The 23196-nt window shown below is 40.4% G+C and overlaps 1 protein-coding gene across 8 annotated transcripts in view; it reads left to right on the forward strand.

Moving 5' to 3' along the window:
• The first annotated feature begins 2431 nt into the window (after nucleotides 1-2431).
• ctnnd2b (catenin (cadherin-associated protein), delta 2b) overlaps nucleotides 2432-23196 on the forward strand; it is a 227297-nt gene continuing 206532 nt past the window's right edge. For all 8 annotated transcript variants that reach the window (XM_086273574.1, XM_086273576.1, XM_086273577.1 and 5 more), the window contains exon 1: nucleotides 2432-2739. The gene's annotated coding sequence lies outside the window, so the exon portion shown is untranslated. The remainder of the gene's footprint in view (nucleotides 2740-23196) is intronic.

Consider the following 23196-nt stretch of genomic DNA (forward strand, 5'->3'; position numbering starts at 1 on the left):
GGCTAATTAGACTTCTCCCCAGGAAAACGTAGCCGTGCAAAACAGCTGCACCAGCAAATGAGGAGCTTATTGATATGAGACAGCTCTCTGCAATTCACTTGCCTTTTAGAGATGTTCTCTTCTTGTTTTCCAATACTGTGAGTGAACGATCCCTTCAGTATTAACTATTGGCATTTTAAAGCTGGCTTATTAGCACACCTCAGTTTACATTTGAGACATACGCTTACTGTATAAAATCTAATACAGGAGAATATATTTTAAGAGCACTGTGGGCAAAGGTTTATTCTAGAAATTATGCAGTCATGCAGAATCCATGGGAGCAATATTGGTTTATTATGCTTTCACAAAAGACTTTGTTGTTAATGATTAGGTCAAAGGACCAAACCATGGAAAACATGGAAAACAATGGAAATAATCCATTTTAGTCTCTCTCTGTAACTTTGAAGTATTTTTAAAAATGTATTGTTTGTTAATTAATGAATTTATTTATTAGGTCTGTGACCTACACAATGTGGGGCAAGTGGTTTTAATACAGTCAGAAAGCCAGTTTATTTTCCCTTAAATGGACCCACATAATCAGCCATGTACCACAGGTCTGCAAGCTGGCTGTAGTTAGCCATTACTTAAAAAGCCATCTCTTGACCCAGCGGTTTTAGCTAATTACGGGTCAATCTCCAACCTTCCTTTCATATCAAAAAAATGATTTGAAGAGTTTCAGTCATGTTTCAGAGCTCATCCCAGCACAGAAACAGCTTTAGTGAAGGTTACAAATGATCTTCTTGTGGCCTCTGACAGTGGACTCATCTCTGTGCTTGTCCTGCTAGACCTCAGTGCAGCGTTCTATACTGTTGACCATAATATCCTATTACATCGATTAGAGCACGCTGTAGGTATTACAGGTACTGTGCTGCAGTGGTTTGTTCATGTAAATGGAGAGTCCTCTTCACACACTAAGGTCAACTATGGTGTTGCACAGGGTTCAGTGCTAGGACCAATTCTGTTTACATTATACATGCTTCCCCTAGGCAGTATCATCAGAAGGCATAGCATACATTTTCACTGCTATGCAGATGACACCCATCTAATTGGTGTGTGTTATCTGGCTTCTATCCATGAAGCCAGATAACACACACCAATTAGTTAAACTGCAGGAATGTCTTAAAGACATAAAGACCTGGATGGCCGCTAACTTTCTGCTTCTTAATTCAGATAAAACTGAGGTTATTGTACTCGGCCCTGAAAATCGTAGAAATATAGTATCTAACCAGATTCTTACTCTGGATGGCATTACCTTGGCCTCCAGTAACACTGTCAGGAACCTTGGTGTGATTTTTGACCAAGACGTGTCCTTCAATGCACATATTAAATAAATATGTAAGACAGCTTTCTTCTTTGTGCAACATCTCTAAAATTAGAAATATCCTGTCTCAGAGTGATGCTGAAAAACTAGTTCATGCATTTATTACTTCCAGGCTGGACTACTGTAATTCATTATTATCAGGATGTCCTAAAAACTCGCTGAAAAGCCTTCAGTTAATCCAAAATTCTGCAGCAGGAGTTCTGACAGGGACTAGAAAGAGAGAGCAGATTTCTCCTGTTTGGGCTTCCCTTCATTGGCTTCCTGTTAAATCCAGAATTGAATTCAAAATCCTGCTCCTCACATACAAGGTCTTAAATAATCAGGCCCCATCTTATCTTAATGACCCCATTAGTGCTCTCGCACTGCAGGCTTCCTTGTTGTTCCTACAATGGCATCTGTGTAAACAACTGAACAATATGAATGTACAATTTTACAGATTAGGAAACCAAAATATACTTTATAAACCCTTACTTTGTTGTGCTGCAGCTTTACCATCTATAATTTAATCATCTTTCCAATTTTTCTATAACCAAGGCAGCATTGACCTTGTTGTTTTCCACTGGAAGTTCTTAAGTTATGGAAAATATGTTTTGTTTACTTTAATGAAAACAGTTAAACTTTTCTACAGTTGCAGCTTGTTGGGACTAATACCTTTCAGGCTTCAGGGTGCCAGTGGGAAGATTGTTTAAAGACATTTATGGAAATGCATAGAAAAATAAAAACCAGTGTGAAATACATGGCAGTCTCTAGGGCTGTCTTCTACCCCCAAAATAGCCAACTCTTTAAATCAAGACACAAATGTGTAATAAGTGTCTTCGGCCTATTTAACAGAATAAAATGTGACCTTTTCTAGTGAAATATACTGTTAAAAGACAAAAGTACCTGCAGTAACATAAGTGAGACATGCTTGTCTCTTCCAGCTGCTGCTGCCTTTCCGTGGAACTTATCATCTCCATGTTGTAGTTCCTCTCATCACCAGTGGGTGTCGCTGCGGACTCTGGTACTCAAGCCGTCTGTCCGTCTGTCTAGCAAGGATAGGGTGATGTTGTATTGTGAACTGAGAGAGAGAGAGCGAGAGAGAGAGAGAGCACCTCTGCCGCTTTCCTTGCCTTCTCTCCTGTGCGCAGTGCTCCGGCCCGGCCGCTCCTTCCTTCCTTCCTCATTTCCTCCCCACAGCTGGCTGTCTCCTCTCTCGGATGCTGGTTGTGCCTTCTCCTTTCGCACTACCGCCGAGCAGGACCAAATACTTCGGAGGGGTGGAATGACTGACTACCTGTTTTGCATGGTCTGAATTTCGGGAAATTCGCACGTCGGAAAGGAGGGGAGTCAAGAGGGAAAAAAGGAGGCTCTCCATCCTCCCCGAGGGAATTTATTTTACAGTAAGCAGGCGCAATGTCATTCCAGAGTCCTCTTTCCGCTCGTCTCACACCTCCCATTTGTGCAAATGCCTAGAATTTTTTTTGTTTGTTGCCAGAGCATGGCAGCGTGCTGGGAATATGGCTGCATGTTTTATTGTGTGTGTGTGTGTGTGTGTCGAAGTGTGTGCCAGATGTTTGGTGGGGTTTTTTTTTTCTTTTTTGTGTCAGTTTATTCCGAGGCGTGGTGTGGATCGCGCGCGCGTGTGTGTGTCTGTTTTGCTTTTGGCATGATGCGATAAAGGGCTGTGGTGCGCTTGCATTGCTCGTGGAATGAAAATGGAACCCCCATATTTCAGCTTCACTCGCCGTCCATCCATCAGGCCGGGGAGTGTGGGGGTCGGAGGAGGGAGGGGGCTGGCTGATGTGAAAATGGTATTAGGCTACTTTCAGGCTGACCTAAATATGAGCGATGTTCTCGTGATTATCACGGGTGTCAGCGGCACATCGTGCGCCGGCTGCACCGTCTTTGTGTTGTCTTTGCAGAGCGATGCGTGTGGACGCTCCGTATTGTAGTTTCCCTCAGCCATCACTGAGGCATGAGGACGGATGAAGAGCACCTTGCTGCCTGCGTGCTCCATGTTGAGCACTAAAAGCACCACCACCGCCACAGTGTGTTTTCTGCTGTTTCTCCAGCTCTCAACTGTGGAGTAATTAATGTCATTCATCACGTTGTCGCCCCCCCCCCCCCCCCCCCCCCAAAAAAAAAAATCTATGTTTTTCACCAGCTAACATCATAATGTTTGCTCCTGTCAGTTGTCTGTGGATTTCTGCTCTATGACCTGGCAGAAAGTGGGGTTTCCCACTGCCGGCTGAATTAGCCCCCACACAGCCTACCAGTACATCTCCAGCCACCATGGGCTGCATAGCCGTTTAGATCCCTAATCTAGGGCTAATTCCTGTGTTTTCTCTTATGGACTATAGGGCTTTCGCTCACTGATCCCCCTTGAAACTGAGAAGCTGGCTAGCCTCAATATAAGAAGTTTAATGTGATGGACATTAGGGGGTTAACCGGCAGAGCAGATAATGTAGGACAGGGAAATGTAACTTGTTGTCAGCAGGCTTATATCATTTTGGCAGTCATTGGTTCATGATGAGGAAGTGAGATATTGAGAAGGTGCAGAGGAAAAAAATCACCATTAGTTAGTAACAGTTATGTTTCCTGTCGGTGAACTATTCATCATGACACCGAACGAATGGAAAGGCTGACACTTTTGGCACTTGTACCAAGTGAAGTTATTTAGCCAATGTTTCTGTTAATGTTAGCATGTAAATGACTGTAAACCAGAGGAGTTACTATGTCATCTTTGAGTTACATTTGGATGATTTGAGAACAGCAATAATGTTACTTTTTTCTAAATAGGGACTGCAAAGGGTGTGGCAAAAAATACATGACAAAAATACACTTACATCATCCAGTTTTTGTTTGCAGGTCTGACGTCATTACCCGTTGAAAAATAAAAATAATTATTTGTGAAATTTAGATTTTTAAATGAGCATTTTTATGATACACTATAGAGTGTGTTTTCAGCTGCACCAAACAGAACAACGTGTTGTCTGCAGCTGCATTTACCTTTAAGATTATGCTAAATTACAAGATTAATTGTTGGAGTTATGACAGTAAAAATGTAGAGTAGCACATGTCTGTGGGAAGTACTTTAAAGGGAAACAAACTTTGTTTGGAAACCATTTTTGGTTTGGAAAAGAAGTGCATTTTCTGATGACCTGTTACCTCTCAGTGGGCCCAGTCCACCAATACACAAGTCCATTCTAATAATAACAGTTTTCTAACCGTAACCACAAGCCACAACTAGTAATTAGTAAACTTCAAATAGTTGAAAGACTGGAAAAGGGGGGGAAACTGCTAGCTGGATTATGCAAATCTAACATGATCTGCCTCACCTGTGCACTGAAAACCCTTAAATTAACCTTGTAAAAAACTGAGGTTTAAGCAGCCTTTTGGGGGGAATTTTTTAATGGCCAGCTGCAGTGACTATTGAGGTCAATTCAGTTTTAGTTATACAGCACCTGGTCACAACAACAGTTGCCTCAAGGAACTTTTAATTGTAAGGTAAAGACCCTATAAAAACAAAGAGAAAATCCCATTAATCAGTTGATTCCCCTTTGACCAAACACTTGGCAACAGTGGGAAGGAAAAACTCCCTTTTAAAAGGAAGAAACCTCAAGCACTTTTATTTTGAAAGTTCACTTGCTGTGAAGTACTTCTTCCCTATGGTCCAACCTACTCCATCCAACCTTCCAACTTCTTAGACTACAACTGGTGTCTAAGAAGTTCTTATCTGAGTTTGTACTGTAGTAGTTATTTAGTGGTTTTTAATCAAAGCTACAGAGAACAAGGATTAATATCGAGAGCTGCAGTTTGTAATGGTGGAGTGCGAGGTCATCTGCAGAATGAGAGACTTGCTAAAGATTGTATTACTTATGTATTGACTGTCAGAAAGTACTTTGCAAAAATATTTGCAAAAAATTGTCTTGCACCTTGCATCTCCTGCAAGAGTACAACCTGGCCAGGTCACCAGCTGCAGGGAGCCAAGATGATAAAAAAGTTCCATTTCAAACATCTAGCAACATTTCATACTGATCTCATGACCCCTCGGGGGGTCCCAACATCCAGGTTTGGAACCAGTGACTTACCAGAAGTGACCTCGTAAAGCTTTATAGATATCATTATCATGTTGCAGCTCTGGTATGAGCATGATTACAGTTTCAGCTCCTTGTCTCCAGTATTCATTTGGTCCGGCAGAGTGCTCACACAAACAGCTTGTGTTTACTGACTGCTACAAGCCAGATTTAACACTCTCAGGTGAACCTGCCAGCCACTGTTCTCGTCACGCAACATTTAACTGATCAAAGAGCTTCTTTTTCCAAAATGTTCCATTTCCTGAACACGCTGAGCGACATTACAGTCTTCCGAGTGCATTCACCTGGCACTCTGAGATATAATAGCGTACCTCCAACACACCACGCCTTCCCCTTCAGTGCCCCTAACCCCCCCCCCCCCCCCCCCCCCCCCCCCACCGTCATTTCTCTGCCTAATTGCTAAAGATTCATGGTGGATAGTCAAGCCGTAAAGTCTGTAAAGTGATTGACTCTGCCACGGCTCAGAAAAGTAAGAGCCCGTTATCGTCCTCGGCTACTGCAGCCTCAACAGGCTTCATTAAGGTTTTATATTCAGATGATGATGCATGTGATGTGGACAAACTTTTAATAACCTCATACTGACCGATCCAACACACGAATTACTGCTTCCTGTGCAAGACTCAGAATCAAACGATTTCCCTAACTGAGCTCAAGTTACAGATTTATGAATATGATTTGAATACTTACCAAACATGATTTGGTAAGTATTCCTCAGAGATTTGTTCCGATTGTGCAAAATACTGTTTTTACAAAATGTATTTGAGCTAATAGTAATAATCAAGGGGCATTTGAATTTAGGTTTTGTTTTTCGTATAAAAACATTTTCAGTGCCATTAAAGAATCTTTTTCTTTTTTTATATTCAGCAGCAGTAGTCAGCAATAACCGCAGCCTGTATGTGTCACTTTCGGCCTTGTGGCTTGCTCGTTCAGTCTGAACAAACTCGAGTTAATATTTGCTTCAGACAAATATCTGTATCAATGTTTTACGGAAAGGTTCAGCACTGGCTGGGGAAAGGCCGAGGATCGGCCATGGGCCTGTCAAAGACCAGCCAGCCGTTTTAAGTGGCTGTATCCGTCGGGCACAGGTGAACCAGGCTGTCTCTCACCCCGGTGGGATCTGTGCGAGCCTAAATGTAATGTTCCCAGGTATTAGCAAATTTACATGCTGTTATAGGTGGTGACAGTCACAAAAGCGAGATCTAAGTTAAAACACTGCGTAACCTAAATAGACTTATTAGACTGGTCCTTATTCGGTGACACTCAGCACTTTAAAGTGTGAGTATTCACAGCATTCTGAGGCAGTTCATTCAAAATTTGACTTGTCCAGAGCTCAACATAAAGTATGGGATGTGGATTGGTTCTTATATAGTGCCTTTCTACTCAATTGAGCACTCAAAGCACTTTCTACCGCAAATCACACAGTGTTTTTATCTATGCCTAAACGCTTTCTCACAGTTGCATACGCACTTGTGCAAGAAGGCATGTGGGCTGGGGGGCTCAGGGATCAATCCACCGACCTTCCAAATGGAAAAGGACCCGCTCTACCACCAGAGCCACAGCTGCCCCTTCAGTGATGAAATTACAGAGAAAAAAAGGTCTTCAATTTTTATTAGACATATTATACATACACTATATAATAGCATATAGGGTTTTGACAAATAATTCATTAGAATAAAACATCGTATGACCTACTTTTGCAGGTGCATTACTATATTATCATTTCTCTTGCCTCTATAGTGATATTATGTAAGATTTACAGATAAAATACTAATGTCCTCTGCAGATTCTTGACATTATTATGTAATTATTATAGTGACTAATTGTCAACAAAGGCAAATATCTCACTTGTGTATTATCACTTCCATACCACAGGGCAGCTCTCTTCCTCTGGCTATTAATTTCATAGCCATCATTACAGTAATAACATGATGTAAAAATGGCATACAGGGAAAACTGAGCTATGAATTGTAGGTAAAGTCTTCACTATCTACATCCATTGTCCTAACCAGATAATCTCTGTTGATAACCTTGTTCTGAAAAAGAGAGAGACATGGACACAGAGAGAGAGAAGAGAGAGAGAGATTGTGTTGCCAGGTCATTGTATTCCAATCATGGCAGTATCTGATTCATATCACACAGCAGGCTCCCCCTCCCACCATCAGTGTGTAGATGGAGAGATAGGTTGCCTGGTCAACAACCTCTTTATTGTGTGAACCACTCAGAGCAGAAACACAGCAGGAGATGCAAGAAGCAGGACAAGGTGCCAACACCATGGGCAGCATTTTGTAAAACCTGGTTAAAGAACAAATGAAACTAAAGCAATAAAAAAAAAAAAGAAACGAAGAATTATTTAACAAAGTTAACAAATATATCAAACATCAACGATTGCCACTATGACTTTGTGTTCTCAGGGGAAAGTGAAAGAAATTCATGTACAGTGAGATAAAAACCCCTCTCACCCCAACCAGTCGCAGCAGATGGCCCTGCCCCTCCCTGAGCGTGGTTCTGCCAGAGGTTTCTTCCTGTTAAAAGGGAGTTTTTCCTCCCCGCTGTCCCTAAAGTTCTTCGCTCATAGGGGGTCATATGATTGTTTGGTTTTTCTCTGTATGTATTATTGTAGGGTCTGTAGAGTCTGTAGGCGCTGTAGAAATAAAATTTAATTGAAATTGAAAAATCCTTCAAGAAAATGTTACAAATTATATGTCTCTTTGTAGTTTTTTGGTTGTTTTTAGCATGACCTTTAATACTGACCTGATCTTCTTTACAGAGATATTTAATGACATCTCGTCAGTTAAATTCTCATATCCACACACATTTGCAGGTGATAGGCTTCTCTTGTGCCAGTCCTTTGCCTTAACTTTTCCAAATATTCAGCTCATTTATCTATCTATTATGTATTTATCACCAGTTTCCAGTACTGGATAAGTCATTAAGTTCTCAGAAATCTCATTCACACCCACGCATTTTAGTGAACTTTCACAAGACAGTGAAATATTTCTAAAAAAAAATCTTCTGTCCAGACTTTTATACTATCACTCATGCCTGGGAATCACTCTTAGGGTTTTCGATTTAAGTATGTCACAGCCCACATTTAAGTTAATGCTTTCAGCTTTTTTTTATTTAATTCAAATATTTGAACACACACAACATCCCACTGACCAAAGTGTTAAGGCTGAGGTTTAAAAATGTGACATTGTGAAGGTCTCCTTTGAATTTACCTGAGTGAAGAACTCAACTTTGAGTGTATCTAAATGGAAACACTCACGGAAATTTGCAGTGCCGCTGTTGACATTTGCTGTTTGGACACCGTGTGAGCACCTGCAGCACAGCTTGGGCGTTTAACTGAACGACTACCAACCATATCCTCTCTTTGCAGCTTTCACTCATGGGTTGGACTGGTTCGCTAATGGATGATGGCAAATAACAGCTGCACTTTGCTCTCCTGTCTTAGGTACTGAGTGGTTTTCTCTTCTCCTCTGCTTTAAGAGGGGAGAGGAGCAGAACAGTCGCTACATGAAGAGGGTAATGGCTGTTTGTCAAATGCGTCATTCTTTCACCTGAGTTTTGTTCATTTTACCTGATGGTCGAGTGTTTCAGCTGCAAAAGTCTCCTATTGCTTTGCACCTACATTTGCTGTGGCTCCCATCTGGTTGTGAACTGAAAAGACATTTTAGAGAAAAAGCAACCATGGCTGTGAATATGTGCTCAGTTAAACAATGACATTTAGTTCAATTTAGTAACCACATGGAGCAAGCCGCAGCCTGCTCAGCCAGAAGGCCATCGCACTACTTTTTAATCACTGCAGCACATTAGCAAATTAATGAGTAATGGATAAATGAGAGGCATCTTTCATCTCTGTGTTAAGCCAAGTTGGGGCCAGTGCTCTCATCATTGTTTCAACGGGTCCACCGTTCTCTTTGTGTCTGGCAAAGCTCAGACCTTGTATTTCCCTCTGCACCGAGGGAAACAATAATACTCCTAATCCACCTTTCACTGCATTGCTCACCCAATCAATCCCCCACGGAGTAAAACGCCGGCAAATCATGGTTGCCGAGTTGTGGTTGCTGTGGCAACATGGACTCGGGTTTTTCTGTGATGTCAGCCAGGTACTGCGTGGCAGTTTGTGCTCTAACAAGGCAGACCCTTGTTGGGGATAATGAGCAAAACTCTGCTGTCATGGCGATGACTCTTTTTGTGCGTGAGGGGAGGTCAGCGAGGGGCGACTCCCAATTAGCTTGGAGTGTGTGAGGGACACAGTGAGTAGGTGGGTGGGAGAGTTGCCCCCCTGGACTTTGCTGTTTTATGTTGCGTGTGAAATGTACTTTTTGGCAATATGTTTAACAATGCTAAAAAATATTTATCATAATGGTTGTGGGCTTTGAAATGGTTGTTTTAACAGTGAGATTAGAAAAGACTTCTGTTCAGCCTGTAGTAGAGTGAACAGAAGGCTCTTACCTTGTTAGTTCATTCATAGTTAGTTCCAATACATTTGAAGTAAAACGCAGTCCAATGAGCACCACAGGTGGGATTAATGGTATTGTGAACCTGCCTTCAAGCATCCTTAATTTGTGACCGTGACAGGGTAGTGTTCAATTTTTTTTCTTTTTTTTTTAAATAAAAAAATTATTTTAAGTTTCAACAGCATGTTAATACAAAACTTTGAATATACAATACTTTGCTGTTCAGTATTTACAATACCCCAAAAGATAACAGAAAGAGAGGAGAAGAAAAACAAACAAAAAACAAAACAAAGCAAAACACAAATATAAAAATAAAATGTATAAGGGACACTCAGTGTACAGTTAACCACAATAGTGATGTAGACATTTGGTATCAGATAAGGTGGTTTTTAAATTTTAAAAACATTTTAAATATTTCCATGTATGTTAGAAATGGCTGCCACGCCTTAAGAAATTTGGTGGTTGAACCTGCCAGTGTATATCTCATCTTTACCAAATGCAAAAACCTCATGAGCAAGCCACTGTTCATGTGTGGGAGGAGCTTCCTGTTTCCATCCTGAAAGTACAAGGTGCCTTAATGAGTGAAGCAAAGGCAATAGAACTCGAATCGTGTTTTGAGAAAGTGACGTTTTGAGGTATCACTCCAAAGATAGCCATTAGAGCAGAAGGATCAAATGTAACGTTATGTATCTCTGAAAAGGTATTAAATAAAGAGACCCAATAGTTATGAGTGTTCACTTATTTTTGACACCACCAAGCCTAATGAACAACAGATGAAAGAACAGGACCTGGTTTTCCACTGCTCTGCTCCCCCTTATGGAAAAATACCCCAAAAGATAATGGGATGCATCAGTGTGGACAGTATTCAGAAAGAAATATTAGCATCTAATCATTGTTTAGGGAGAACCTAATGCCCGAGTCTTTCTGATTCTGATTCTGATTCCCTCCCTGGTTAGGCTGGAGTCAGTGTGTAACTAGCTGAGAAAAAGATCAAGAATTCTGTCTGATATCAGGCTCATTTTTGTGCTAATTCAAGTCCCAACCAAATGCACAACAGCTAACAAGTGATATTCCACATTTACAGTCAACCTATTTAAAGAAATTATCATAGTTTGTTCTAGTTTGAATTAGCTGCATCACAGAAAAATGCTATTACGTTATACTGCATGGAAGATTTAGTAAATAACGCATCATCACTTGATTTTGAACCGGGCGTCAGGGTTTCTGACTGCAGAAAACAAGAGAAGTAAACTTGTCTTCCCAGTCGATGTCCATTTCATTTCAATTTTTTCTTCGGGGGGGGGGGTGTTAAATTATTGCATGCTCATATTCTGCCCTCTGTTTACCCTCCACTGCACACTCACACACATAAAGGCAGTGATGCTCTATTGTCCCAACAAAGGAAGCAGCTCTTGTCTCGTGTTTACCCACATGTAATTTAGATTTAGATTGCGTGCCCTCGCTTCTTTGCATGTGTGTGTTGTTGTGTTTTTTTGACTCGGTGGGCATTGAAGGACCGTCGACTGCAGCCTGACAGGCGCTCTTTGTTCTCACTCTTACGAGTAAGTGGGCCTTACATAATTACGAATGAGCTTTCTATCTTTAATGCTGCCGGGAGAAAGCATGCAAAGCTTTTGGAGCTGTAAAGCTAAAAATATTAATAATTAAAAAAATGACACATTGTGGTCAAACACCCATTCAACACTTATCACCCTGTTGAGAGCAGTTCTCACTCTGCTTTACTCCACCACCTGGGTTCTTTGGAAGCGGCAGAGGATATATGCATACTGACTTTTCACGTGTTAAATCAGTGCTGTTACAGAGGATGTTCCTGCCCCCCCTTTTTTCTCATTGTTACTTTTTTTGTGTGCTCCTAATGGCTTTTGTTGGTGAATAAACACTGTAGGTTGTCCCAACCACTCCATCTTCCACTCCTCCATTGCTTCATTTTTTGCTGACAGTGTGGTTTGTGTGGGGTCTGTTACAGACTGCACGGTGTCAGTGCATGCTCTCGCTTCAGGCTGTGTCCTTGATTATTTTGTGACCGATAACGCTTTCGATGTGCTGCAAAGGAAAAAAAAATCCCCTTAAGTGGCTATTAAATGCCATAAAAAAATGACCACACCACCAATTAAATGCGCCGAGGATGAAAAGCAAAGGAGTTCTTCAAAAATGGAGGGCAGTGTTATCTGTTCTCTTTCTGACAGTTTTTATGTCCTAAGCATTTTTTAAACTTTAAAGGGCATTTTGGTGCCCCGAGTGCTCATTAATTTCGAACCCTTTGCCAGCAGTTGCTTGCCTGCAGTTTTCTAAGAGTGTGTGTGTGTCTGTGTGTGTGTACACGTGTGGTAGAGGAAGTGGCGTCTGGCCAGTTGGGTGCTGCTTTGTCTGGCTTTAATGCCTCTTCATTCACTGTACTCACATCCAGCCAGCGCCCTGACAGTCACTAATCTCCTCTTTATCTTAAAGGTTTGCTCAGCACTTCGGCGTCCCATTCAGGCAGCTGCAAACCAAAGATTTGAGGCAGCAGCGTGGACCTCCATGTTGATAGATTTACTCTGTTCTTTAAAGTAGTGAGGTTGGAAAAGCTCCAACCTAGCCGTAGTAGCGTTTTTCTCTGTATCCAGAGTTAATCCCAGATAGTGGATACATTTGGGCCTAATCTGGGCTACTTTTACCATGACAGGCACGGTATTGGCAAATGTTCTGTAGGCCAGACATGACCTCAAATGTCACAATGCCCATCTGGCCTTTATGAAACGGACACGTGGTTGAGTTGCAGGCTGACCCAACACTGTTAGGCAAGGCCAAATGTAGCACAAAGAAAACTGCATATGTAGGCCACACTTCAGCTGAACCCTCATCGCATTCTAGACAGTCTGGGTATCTTTGTGATGTGTGTGGCTCGTACCTGTGGCTTATGCTTATAGGCAAAAGCCATTTTATTCACACACAAGTGCATCCATAATGAACAGTTGTGGGGTAGCTCAGATAATGCAGTGCACAGCTATTTGGAGAGGATGGGTGGTGGACTGACAATGCTTAAATGCACGGTCAGACAGCCACCAGTTTGTCCCAAACGATATTTAAAAATAGTATTTTACAAAGACACAACAGCATTGCACAGGTTGCTGTTGCAACCGTGTTCTCTCTGTGAGCCGACTTGCAATTGTTACATGCATTCCCAGTATATTTGCTACTGCTACTCCCAGTTGTTCCCAAACACTGAACTATTTCAGAAAATGTTCATTGTTGCTTAAGGGCTATGTATCTACTGTCTACGGTGAAGCCCTTGGGAAGCACAAAGACTGATAAATTGCCCAAAGGGATGTCACTTGAGTCATCGTTTTTGTGATTACAAGTTTGAAATGTGGATGTGAAGTAGAAAAGAGTAAAGTTACCTCACCTCTGCTTCAAGCAAGCACCTGGAGGCTGGCATAATACGTTTTTGGCTGTCAAGCTGCATTGTGTTAATGTAATGTTATTATTGTCAGTTACTGTTTCAGCTTTCAGCAGTTTTGAAAACATGATTACTGAGAAAAACTGGTTACTCTTTTTGCAATGCTGCTTTCCTTTAGCAGACAGGCAAAACTGTAGCAAGGGTTCCTTACGTCAACGTGCAAGACTTGACTGCCCACCTCTGCGCTTCGACGTCACCGAGTTGTCAGTCTCTGCGCAGGTCTTCCAAAGTGCACGAGTCCAGTGCCACTGAGACCACTCCGCATGTCCATCTACAACCCATGTACAACAGTGCAACAAGTTTATTTTGTGTGTGCATGCGGTTGTTTAACAGAATAAGCACACTGAACTCTTAAATATACACAGATTCTAATACTCATAAACTTAAGAGTTAATCCATTACAAATACATAAAAGCATGTATTGGTTTGTGGAAGCCGCCATGTTGCCCTGCCATCTTTATTATAGTGCCCAAGATGGCATCATGTTTATGTATGTCTGTTTATATATGGAATAGTAGTGGTACAATAGCTTTATCAAGCTATATAGTTTATGTCTTCCATATTTCCAACTATATCCATAATCACATACTGTGTATGCTACCATTGTGTATAGTGTATTATCTTACTTTTTTTCATTGATTGTACTTATTTGTATTTTTGTATTTCCTTCTAATATCTGTACCTGAGCTGAGGTGACGCAAGAATTTCCCCGTTGTGGGAATAAAGTCTTATCTTATCTTATCTTATCTTATCTTATCTTATCTTATCTTATGTCATAAGAGAGCAACCACATACGCCAGATATAACTTATTGTCAGCGGATTAGAGGCCTGACCCTCATGTCTCCAGACAGCTGACAATTGAACATAACGTGAGTCATCAGGTTTACTGATCTATCAGTCATTGCCATTAATCAATGGCTTGGTACGCTCACACCGAACAACCAGAATGAAGACAAAATTGTAATACAATTGTGTTTTTCCCCCCTCTGGATATTATTTTTATTTTGCTGGAAACATTAAGAGGGGTAATTAGCTGTAAAGGTCTTGTTATGGGAGGTTTAGATGCAAAACAAGCAGTGCAAATAATGAGAATGCTGTTTCCAGTCAGTGCCCGTGAAAGTCGTCCCTCCCCACCCCACCCCTCCAGCTCACGTGGCCACACCCGCGCTGTTAGTGCAGTGCTCTGGATTTGGGATTGGCTGAAATGAGTGTTGTCATTGACCAGCCTGGCCAGAGAAGCACACAGGAGCAATCAATAGAGGACCACCTTAGCCAACCATTTAGTGAATGAGCCAGCTATATGTAAGCTAAAATCCAATTCACATTTTAATAACAGTAATGTTTTTCCATCATCATATTTTCCTTTACGTTCAAGGTTATATTTAACCCCGACTCTTTGGGAATTTGGAAACTGATTAGAATGCAGATCAGACTTTTTAAAGATTTTCAGTGGCACATCTGAGACAAAGCAGAGACTGAAGTATTTTAAACAGCTTTGAAGACAGAGAATAAACAGGACATTTGCAACTGGGAAACAGATGTAAATGAAGTGAATCAGCTATCAGACACTCTGTTTGCTAGACAAAATAAATAAGACCATTATGCTCCTTACTACCCAGAATGTGCTCCTGACTGCAACTCCAAGGAAATATTTTTTCTCAGACCTTTTAAGTTTGACTAATAGGGATTAGTCAGGTTGAGCTAAGCGTCTCACTAATGACTAAGTATTGTGTCTGACTGAGAGACGAAGAGACTTTGCAGTTTATTGGCTAAGGGTCAATTCCCACCGAGATTTTCGCTCAGCTGGCTAACATACTGCACACCATGTGCTTCAATATGTGAGTTAGAGCTGGGAATTCCACGTTTGTACTCCTCTCAGCTGCTATAGTAACAAAAAGACAGTGTGTCCTTACTTATCTTAGCCTTTGAGCAAAATTGATGAATTCCATTGATTTGTGGCAGGGAAATAATGCAGTATCCACCATTAACTTGTCTTAACAGTTAAGACACTGATCAGACAACAATGGCCTCTTCCTTACATTTATATAAACACTCATTACATTTGATTGTCAAAGAATTACTTCCAAAAGGAGTCATGGTTAGGGCTGAACGATATATCGCATTTGCGATAATATCGCGACATGATCAAGTGCAATTTTCTAACCGCAAAGGCTGCGATTATACTCTGGACATGTCCAAATTCATGGGCTGCATCCTCCTGAGGCCGCATTTGTAGACCGATTACGTCACAGGCTGTCCAAATTACTACCATATCCCAGAATTCAGCCAAACTCCAGTTTCCAACAATGGCGGCCGCTACTAAGTTTTAAAATTACTCATACTAATCTTTCTGGGTCACAAAATAAACTTTTAAAATATTTTCAGGCGAGAAAGTAGTTGTGTAAACATCGAATATCTGCTCGGTTTATCAAGATATCCCATATTTGCAAAAGTGCTTCGACGTTTTCAGAGGCGTCTGCTACCCACCAGCTCGACAGCTAGCCGGGAGCTCGAGGGTTACTGATGCGGCCGAGAACGGCACAACTCCCGGCACATCATTTTCAGATCACCGCGGAGTTTCGCTGCTCGGGTTAAACGTAATATATAAGTCACTTAGACAACCTAAAAATGTTATTGTTGGGCTTTTTTCAGTGTTTTGTTTGTTCGTGAGTAAATCGGTTTGGCTGAGATTAAAGTTATTAGATTAGATAAAATAAAACTTTATTAATCCCCCGGGTGGGTTCCTCCTTGGTTTTCACACAGCTGACTAAACGTCAAACAGAAAACTTATTAAACAGAAGTATGAGACAGTCGAGAATTTACACCAGTGTCTGGTTATATTTTAGATAGCAAGAAGCAGACGGCCGAGTTTATTAAACTCCACCGAGACAGCGGTGACGCTAATCAGAACTAGCCTTCTGACCGTCCAATTTCACGCCTTTATTGTGTGTGTGTTTATACAATTGCTATTATGTTTGCACTTTATGTGTAATGTTACTGACTGCAGAGATCAGTAAGATGTGTGTATTTTTTATTTATTAGTTTTATTTATTTAATATTATTTTTTAATTGAATGACTGTCTAGTAGTTCACAGATGTCGAAAAACTGAGTGTGGTAAAGCCACTGATTTTGTTTATGTATATTTCTGCAATCTGCACATTGTACTGACTTTCATTTTAATGTTTACACCAGGGTTCCTTGTCAGCACTTTATGCTCAGATGTTTGTAAGCTAAAAATAAACTATTGTGTATGTTCAAATATACTGTTGTGATTGAAGAAGTTAAATAAAAATGTCAGTCATCAATTCATGCATCACCTCATGTCATCATAACAGAGGTCTGTCTTCCAGGAAAGAACAGTTTAAAATTAATGTAATATAGTATTGGCCATACTATATGATGTATTGCTTGTCTTTGTTTAATAATACAGAAGACAAAGACCTTAAAAAATAATCGCATATCGCATCGCAATCGCAATATTGGGGCAAAAAATCGCAATTAGATTATTTTCCATAATCGTTCAGCCCTAGTCATGGTGCACTAGAACATTAGAGCCACGTGTTTGTGTCCGACCCTGGTCGTCTGACTGACGTCACCTATTTTGCTGGCTATGTATGCCCTCCACTTATTTCAGTCAACTTGTTAATCAAAATATATTGCGTTTTGAAATGTTTCACAGAGGAGGCATTCATCTTGACACAGCTATAATTTTGAGCTTAACAGTTTTTGTGGCCTCTCAAAATTTACACGTCTGCATCTTCTAGTTCTACAGCAGGGCGGCTTCAAAGTCGGTTTCACTCGATCTTTTTTTAAAATGTTTTCCTTTAAATCTTGAAAGGTTTGCATGGTCTTTCATTTTGCATGTTTATCTGCTTCCACTATTAAACCCTGTGTTTATTTTATTTATACATATATATGTATATATTTTTGCATTAATTTTCCCAGCTCTAACTTCAAAAAGCCTCAGCTTCGAAGATCTAACAGTGCAGTGTCCAAACAGTGTTGGAGCATGAAGTTGTACTCCCTTTACGCAGTTTTGTAAGACTCATATTTTTTGTGCCACCTTCTGCTCGTGAGCAACAATTATGATGGGAGGTAAGGAGGAAATTAAGTTATAGAGCAACAGGCCACTTAATGTCAAGTTAAAGGTTTTTAGAAGCCCCTCCTATTGTGATCCCCTACAGTATCTGGGAACGTGTCAGTCCTCTTCCTTCTCATCTACTGAACCGAAGTCGCGGTTCTAACACATTTACATATTATTCCCAATATTGACACAACTACTTATCGTCAGTAGATCAGACATGTCCATGTCCAGACAGCTGACAAGAACTAGCTAAACAACCAATAGTTGGTTATAAGCTAACAATGAGCTAGCTAATGTTAGGACTTAGCATCTTAAAAATCACATTTTCCCTCTAAAAATAAGTTTGATTACACTCTCACAGTCTCACATCACGTGAGAGTTTATTCAAAAAGCATCACAATCAGAGTCCAACAAAGTTATATTCAAAGACCATTTCACCAAAAATGGCTAATAACAGCTAACACTGACTAACAGTGGTAAAAGCATCAGTCTTACCAACAGAAAAGTTTAATATATCCTCAAACTGACTGACCCTTGTCAGATTCTTTCAGTTTTTATAGCCTCTTCCAGAATAAATAGATATAGATGCTTGGATGGGTTAGAATCTCCAAGTTACATTATAACTTTAAGCACATGTTCGTTATGTTAACCTCTTAGTCATGATCCGTCCCTAAAGCTAACTAAGTTATTACAACCAAAAAGATTCACTGAGAGGGACGGCGTGGTGGTGTGGTGGATAGCAATGTAGCCTCACAACAAGAGGGTCCTTGGGTTGAACTCATATGTGAGGCCTTTCTGTGTGGAGTTTGCGTGTTCTCTGTGTAGGTTCTCTACAGGTACTCGAGCTTCCTCCCATAGTCCAAAAGCATGCTTGTGGTTAGGATAATGGCGATTCTAAATAGACCAAAGGTGTGAATGGTTTTCTATCTCTGCAAGAAAATAGGTAGATAATTGAGGAGATGCTCCTGTAGTGGCATTGGGATTATAGAAGTTTTTGTAATTCTGTTGTAGATTACAACATTATGGAATTTCTACTGAGAATAGAAAATGTTTGGGGTTCACTGCTAGTTTAAACCATCATAATAGTTTAGATGATGTGATTATAGTTTGTAAGCCACGACAGAGCAGCTGGCTGGATAAAATGGATATTTAATATTATTGTAAAAACTAAAACCTTAGCCTTGGTTTAGAGCTTAGTGGTCTTTTGTTGACAGATTATTAAAGCATGTTGCAGATAATTTCATATGTCCACCCTCTGAGCTCTGTTAAATCTGCTGCCAGATTTGAGCACATCTGTTGCCAGAATTTTGTACATCTGTTGCCAGATTTCAGTGACAAAAAGTAGCCCAATAAAAACCTACTTTTGAAGCCAAACACTCACTCGAGGTTAAAAAAAAGAGAGCTACATTATTGTTTTCCCATTTAGGAGAGGTTAAAAGATAATTCAGTGTTTTCTCTACATTGAGCAGCAACTTCCACAGGGCTGTTTGAGTCGATTGTTGTGTTCAAGATGAAGTGGGGGCATCTGGCTACTCTGTGCCTAGAAAAAAATGTAATTAATACGAATTTCTTGCACCACATGACCATTATAATTAGGCTGAAAAACACCCTCGTGCACTTACTCTACCATGAGAACTATGAGCACAACAAATGCTTCAGAAGCAGTAAATAATATGTGAATCAGGACAGGAAATTATTATTAGAAGAGTAGAAAAATAGGTACACTGAAAAGGAAAGAGCTTGCTATTAGGTCTTGATGAACGTCACACCAGGACAAAAAACTAAAAGATGTTGATTTAAAGTAAGTGGAAGGAAATGAAATGCAATAGCCTTGTAATACATCAGAATATGATTTCAACCGTAAAGTGTTTTTAAATAATAAACCTTAGGAAAAGCCCATCAGATGCAACAAAGTAATAACACTCTGGTTTATTAAAATGGCCCCACCTCAGATATGGAATTCTTTTTAGCTGTGCATGTATGTGTGTGTGGAATGCACATGTGGCATAAAAATGTGTGAAAAGTGTGAGTTTTGTGGTCAGCGTATGCGAGTTAATACACTCGCAGATTCAGATTTGGTTCCATTTTTCAAATCACCACAGCTAAAGCATCATTGATAAAAAAAAATGTAGCCATAGCAACTGATACGATTGTTTGCAGCCTGGGGTTTGGCCCTTTAGCTATCACTCGCTTTACCAAAAAAACCCCAAAACAAAGCAAACAAACAAAAAAAAACAGTGAATGGGTAAAGCTGGGAAGTTACTAGCTAACACTGGGAAGTTGCTAGCTTCCTTCTCTACTAGCAAGGTACAGCTGTACAATATTAAATTACACGCTATGCATTAAAAGATGCATGAAACAACCCCAACCATAATCAAATGCTGATCAAGGCAAAAACAACGATAATTTCCTGTTACTCAAAGCTGCTAGTTTTAACACAACTTTATGGGTTACGTTATCTAAAAAATTCCCCTCCATACAATACTCATGAATGAGGAAATTAGCTATGACCAAAACCATTTTTTAGCAGTCAACATGGATATATTTACTTTAAAGTTGGTTTAAGACTGCTGCCTTTCATATAGGAAGCAGCATACACTGCACTGCACTCTGAACCCCATTCTTTTCTATGGTTTATGCTGCACAATGATAGTTTCCCGCTGCGTTGAACAAACCAGAGCACAAGCCCGCTGACCAGGGAGCACTCACAGGTGCCCCAGTCAAACTTCAACACAGCTGAACTTTGACATCAGCACAGTGTGACACATATTCACACAACCTGTAGAACTGTAGAATGAGAAGCAACAGGCGCACAGGCGTACACCTGATGACTATGAGCGCCTGCCAAAAATGTCATCAACGGCCAGCTCAACAAAAATTTTAGGTAATTCACGCAACCTTATCGTAGCCTCCGATGTGAAAAAGCCTTTTGTGGGCAAGCTTTTTCAGCATCTCAACAACAGTACAGTCCTATTTTTAGCTAGCTTAAAGGTTGATTGAAGTTAGAGGGTTAAGTGGGTACAATCAACATATACTAGCTTATCTTTTCCTCTGTTCTTTTTTTAGTCACTGATGGGAGTAGAGCTAGACGGCATGCTTCTCACCTTTAACAGATTTTGTTTGTCAGTTGCTGAAAATAGCAGAATGAACAAAATGAGAACCCTACAAATTAAAACGACAAAAAGCTCAGGTACAACAAACTTCGCCTGTGCTCCACTTGCACCACGGCTCAGGCAGTATCCACAAGTTACACTATCCAAGTCTTATGGTAAACCACCCTGGTTGTCAAAAAACATAATTGTATCTAAGGTTTTCCTTCTAGTAAAAGGCATTTCTAAATGACCACCAACTTTTGATTGGTAGAAAATTATGTATGTGCATACCCTCCAATACAGCCTTTAATTGTAGCACTGCTGCCTTGGGTTTCGATGCGAGTGCTGCACTACCCTGACTTTTGAGCATTTGCAAGTGTTCGTTTTACAAATTCAAATTAAAACACAAAGTGTAAAGTCACTGCTATTATTCTTTTCTTTTAAAAATCATGGCAAGCTTAATGTGATTCAAAATGCTTTACTTTTTCTTGCAGTCCTTGCTGTTTGAAAAAAGGTGAGTCAGACCTGGTCTTTGAGCACGGAGAGGAACGAGGAGAATGATTATCAGGAGAGTGAAGTAGTGCAAGCGAGTGAAGAGGGAGGCAAGAAGAGGCTTTATATATGTGGTGAGCATTCTTCACTTGTGACTGTGGGAGCCAGTGACACATGAAATATGAGAGACAGCAGCACTCTCCACTATTTATAGTACTGCAAGAGAGAAAGAGAAGAAACTGGCCACACCATATACACTCCAGGGCAGAGGTGGCATCATTTTTTCATTCGCTAAAGAGGAAAAAGAGGAATCCCAGCCAGTACTGAGAAGGCACATATGTCACTGCAGTGACTACGACAGGCCAGTCTGAAGCAGAAACGCGTGTGTCATCTCAGTAGTGAGAGGTGGCTTAATAAGCCTCTGCATCCACTTTTCTTTTTTAGCTCACAAAGCTAAACAGATGCTTGGGGGAAGTGCCGGTTGTGGCTTTGTGTTGTTGCTTTGTGGCAATTCAAACCCATCTGCAGCTCAGCACTGTTTTGTACAAACTGCTAAAAATGTATCAGTGCTACTGGGAATGCAACAGCATGTCCTGTTCTGCTGGAGATAATGATGAAAAGAAGCCAAAACGAAGCCCACTGAAAGTGGGCATGCAGCTTAGGGAATCTCTCCATTTATGTTATTTTATGTTTAGATGAAGCCTCGCAAGCAAGAATCAAAAGAAAGCGGAATTGGTTCAGTTCTTGTAGTGGGTGATAAGCACTAAAAATAACCGTGGCAAACCGCCGCTAATGCTAATTTAATGGGGGTCATAAGGCCAGCTGTAAATATGAATGGATGGCTGAATGGATGAAGACTCATCATTTGACATCATCTGCTGTGTTGGTCCTGATGTAAGATGATTTTGATAGCTCTGTTCTCAAATTGCATAACATGTCTGTGCTGTCAGGCCAAAGAGGCATCAGAGCATCCCATAAAAGTAACCGGAAGACTTTGATTTGTCATGCTCAGAAAGCATGACCCATTAGGAAAGCAGCAAGTATTCTTATCTCTCCAAAATTGTCCAGAATGGTCACATTTGCAGCTTAAAATGATACTTACGAGTGTTTTTGAAGAGGTATTTGCTTCTTGACATTTCAGTGTTTCACAAGGTGCCCCAACTCGCATTAAACCGTCATCTCGGCTGTTTGATGCCAACGCTCTCACGCTTGGGCTTGAGCTTTAGCCACGGTCCGAGGCAGAAGCTGAAGGCGGCCGCGGAACTTTGATGCTGCCTTCCATAAGCGATTTCTTCAGTGATGTCATATCTGTAGAGAAAAGCCCTTCAAAGTCAGGCTGATGTATTATGCATGGCACTATAGTAACTAGCCAGTGTGCTAGTAGTGCTCCGGGGTGGTAATGGTGATGCTTGCAGTGCTGAGAATAGCAATGGGAAGCCTTTGTACTGAATGCTTTTGCCAAGGATGAATTCCTCTATGGTCAGCTTATCTTTCCTCAGATGTATGTTCTATGTATGCAGACACCGTGCAGGCGTAGCAGTGGATTGTGCTTTATGCTTTGAATGCTAATGCATACTGTAGAAACTCACAACTTTAGCAGACAACTTGTGTCCTTGTTTGAGCTTTTTCATTTTCATAACCCTTTTTTTTACCTCTGCCAAGCAGGTTAGGTTTATGGTAGTGTTTGCATGCACCGGTGTCATTCTGTGAACGTGATAAAGTTTTGAATGAAGTGTGATAAAACTTTGCAGTGGGGTCATTTAGCTTACATTCACAAAGGTCTTCAAGGTCAACTTGAATTGTGTTATAACATTAAAGAAAATACTGTTAAGAGAAATGTTAAGGTGAGAAAATCTGACTTTTTTGTTAGATTGGATAATGACTAGTTGTTCTTAAAAATGAAGCTTATTTTTCACTTAATGCAAGAACTACTTTTTCTATTTTTTAAATGACAGATTATAGCAAATCATGCCATTATTTAAAAATTAACTATTTTGATAAATTATGCATTTATTTATTTTTGAGCTCCCCATCCAAAAAAAACATTAACTATATTAGTTAAAGGAACAGTAAATAATTTATCCCCTTGTCTTCTGTTGCCTAAATGTTGGCACAATATAATTTAGTAATAATTTAGTAATATTAGTAATATTTTCTTGGACATCATTAA

This window comes from Aulonocara sp. 'chitande type north' Nkhata Bay, linkage group LG18 (genome assembly GCF_057382095.1).
Source record: "Aulonocara sp. 'chitande type north' Nkhata Bay isolate Kocher_YH1m ecotype deep benthic linkage group LG18, A_spYH_male_GT1.1, whole genome shotgun sequence".
NCBI lineage: Eukaryota > Metazoa > Chordata > Actinopteri > Cichliformes > Cichlidae > Aulonocara > Aulonocara sp. 'chitande type north' Nkhata Bay.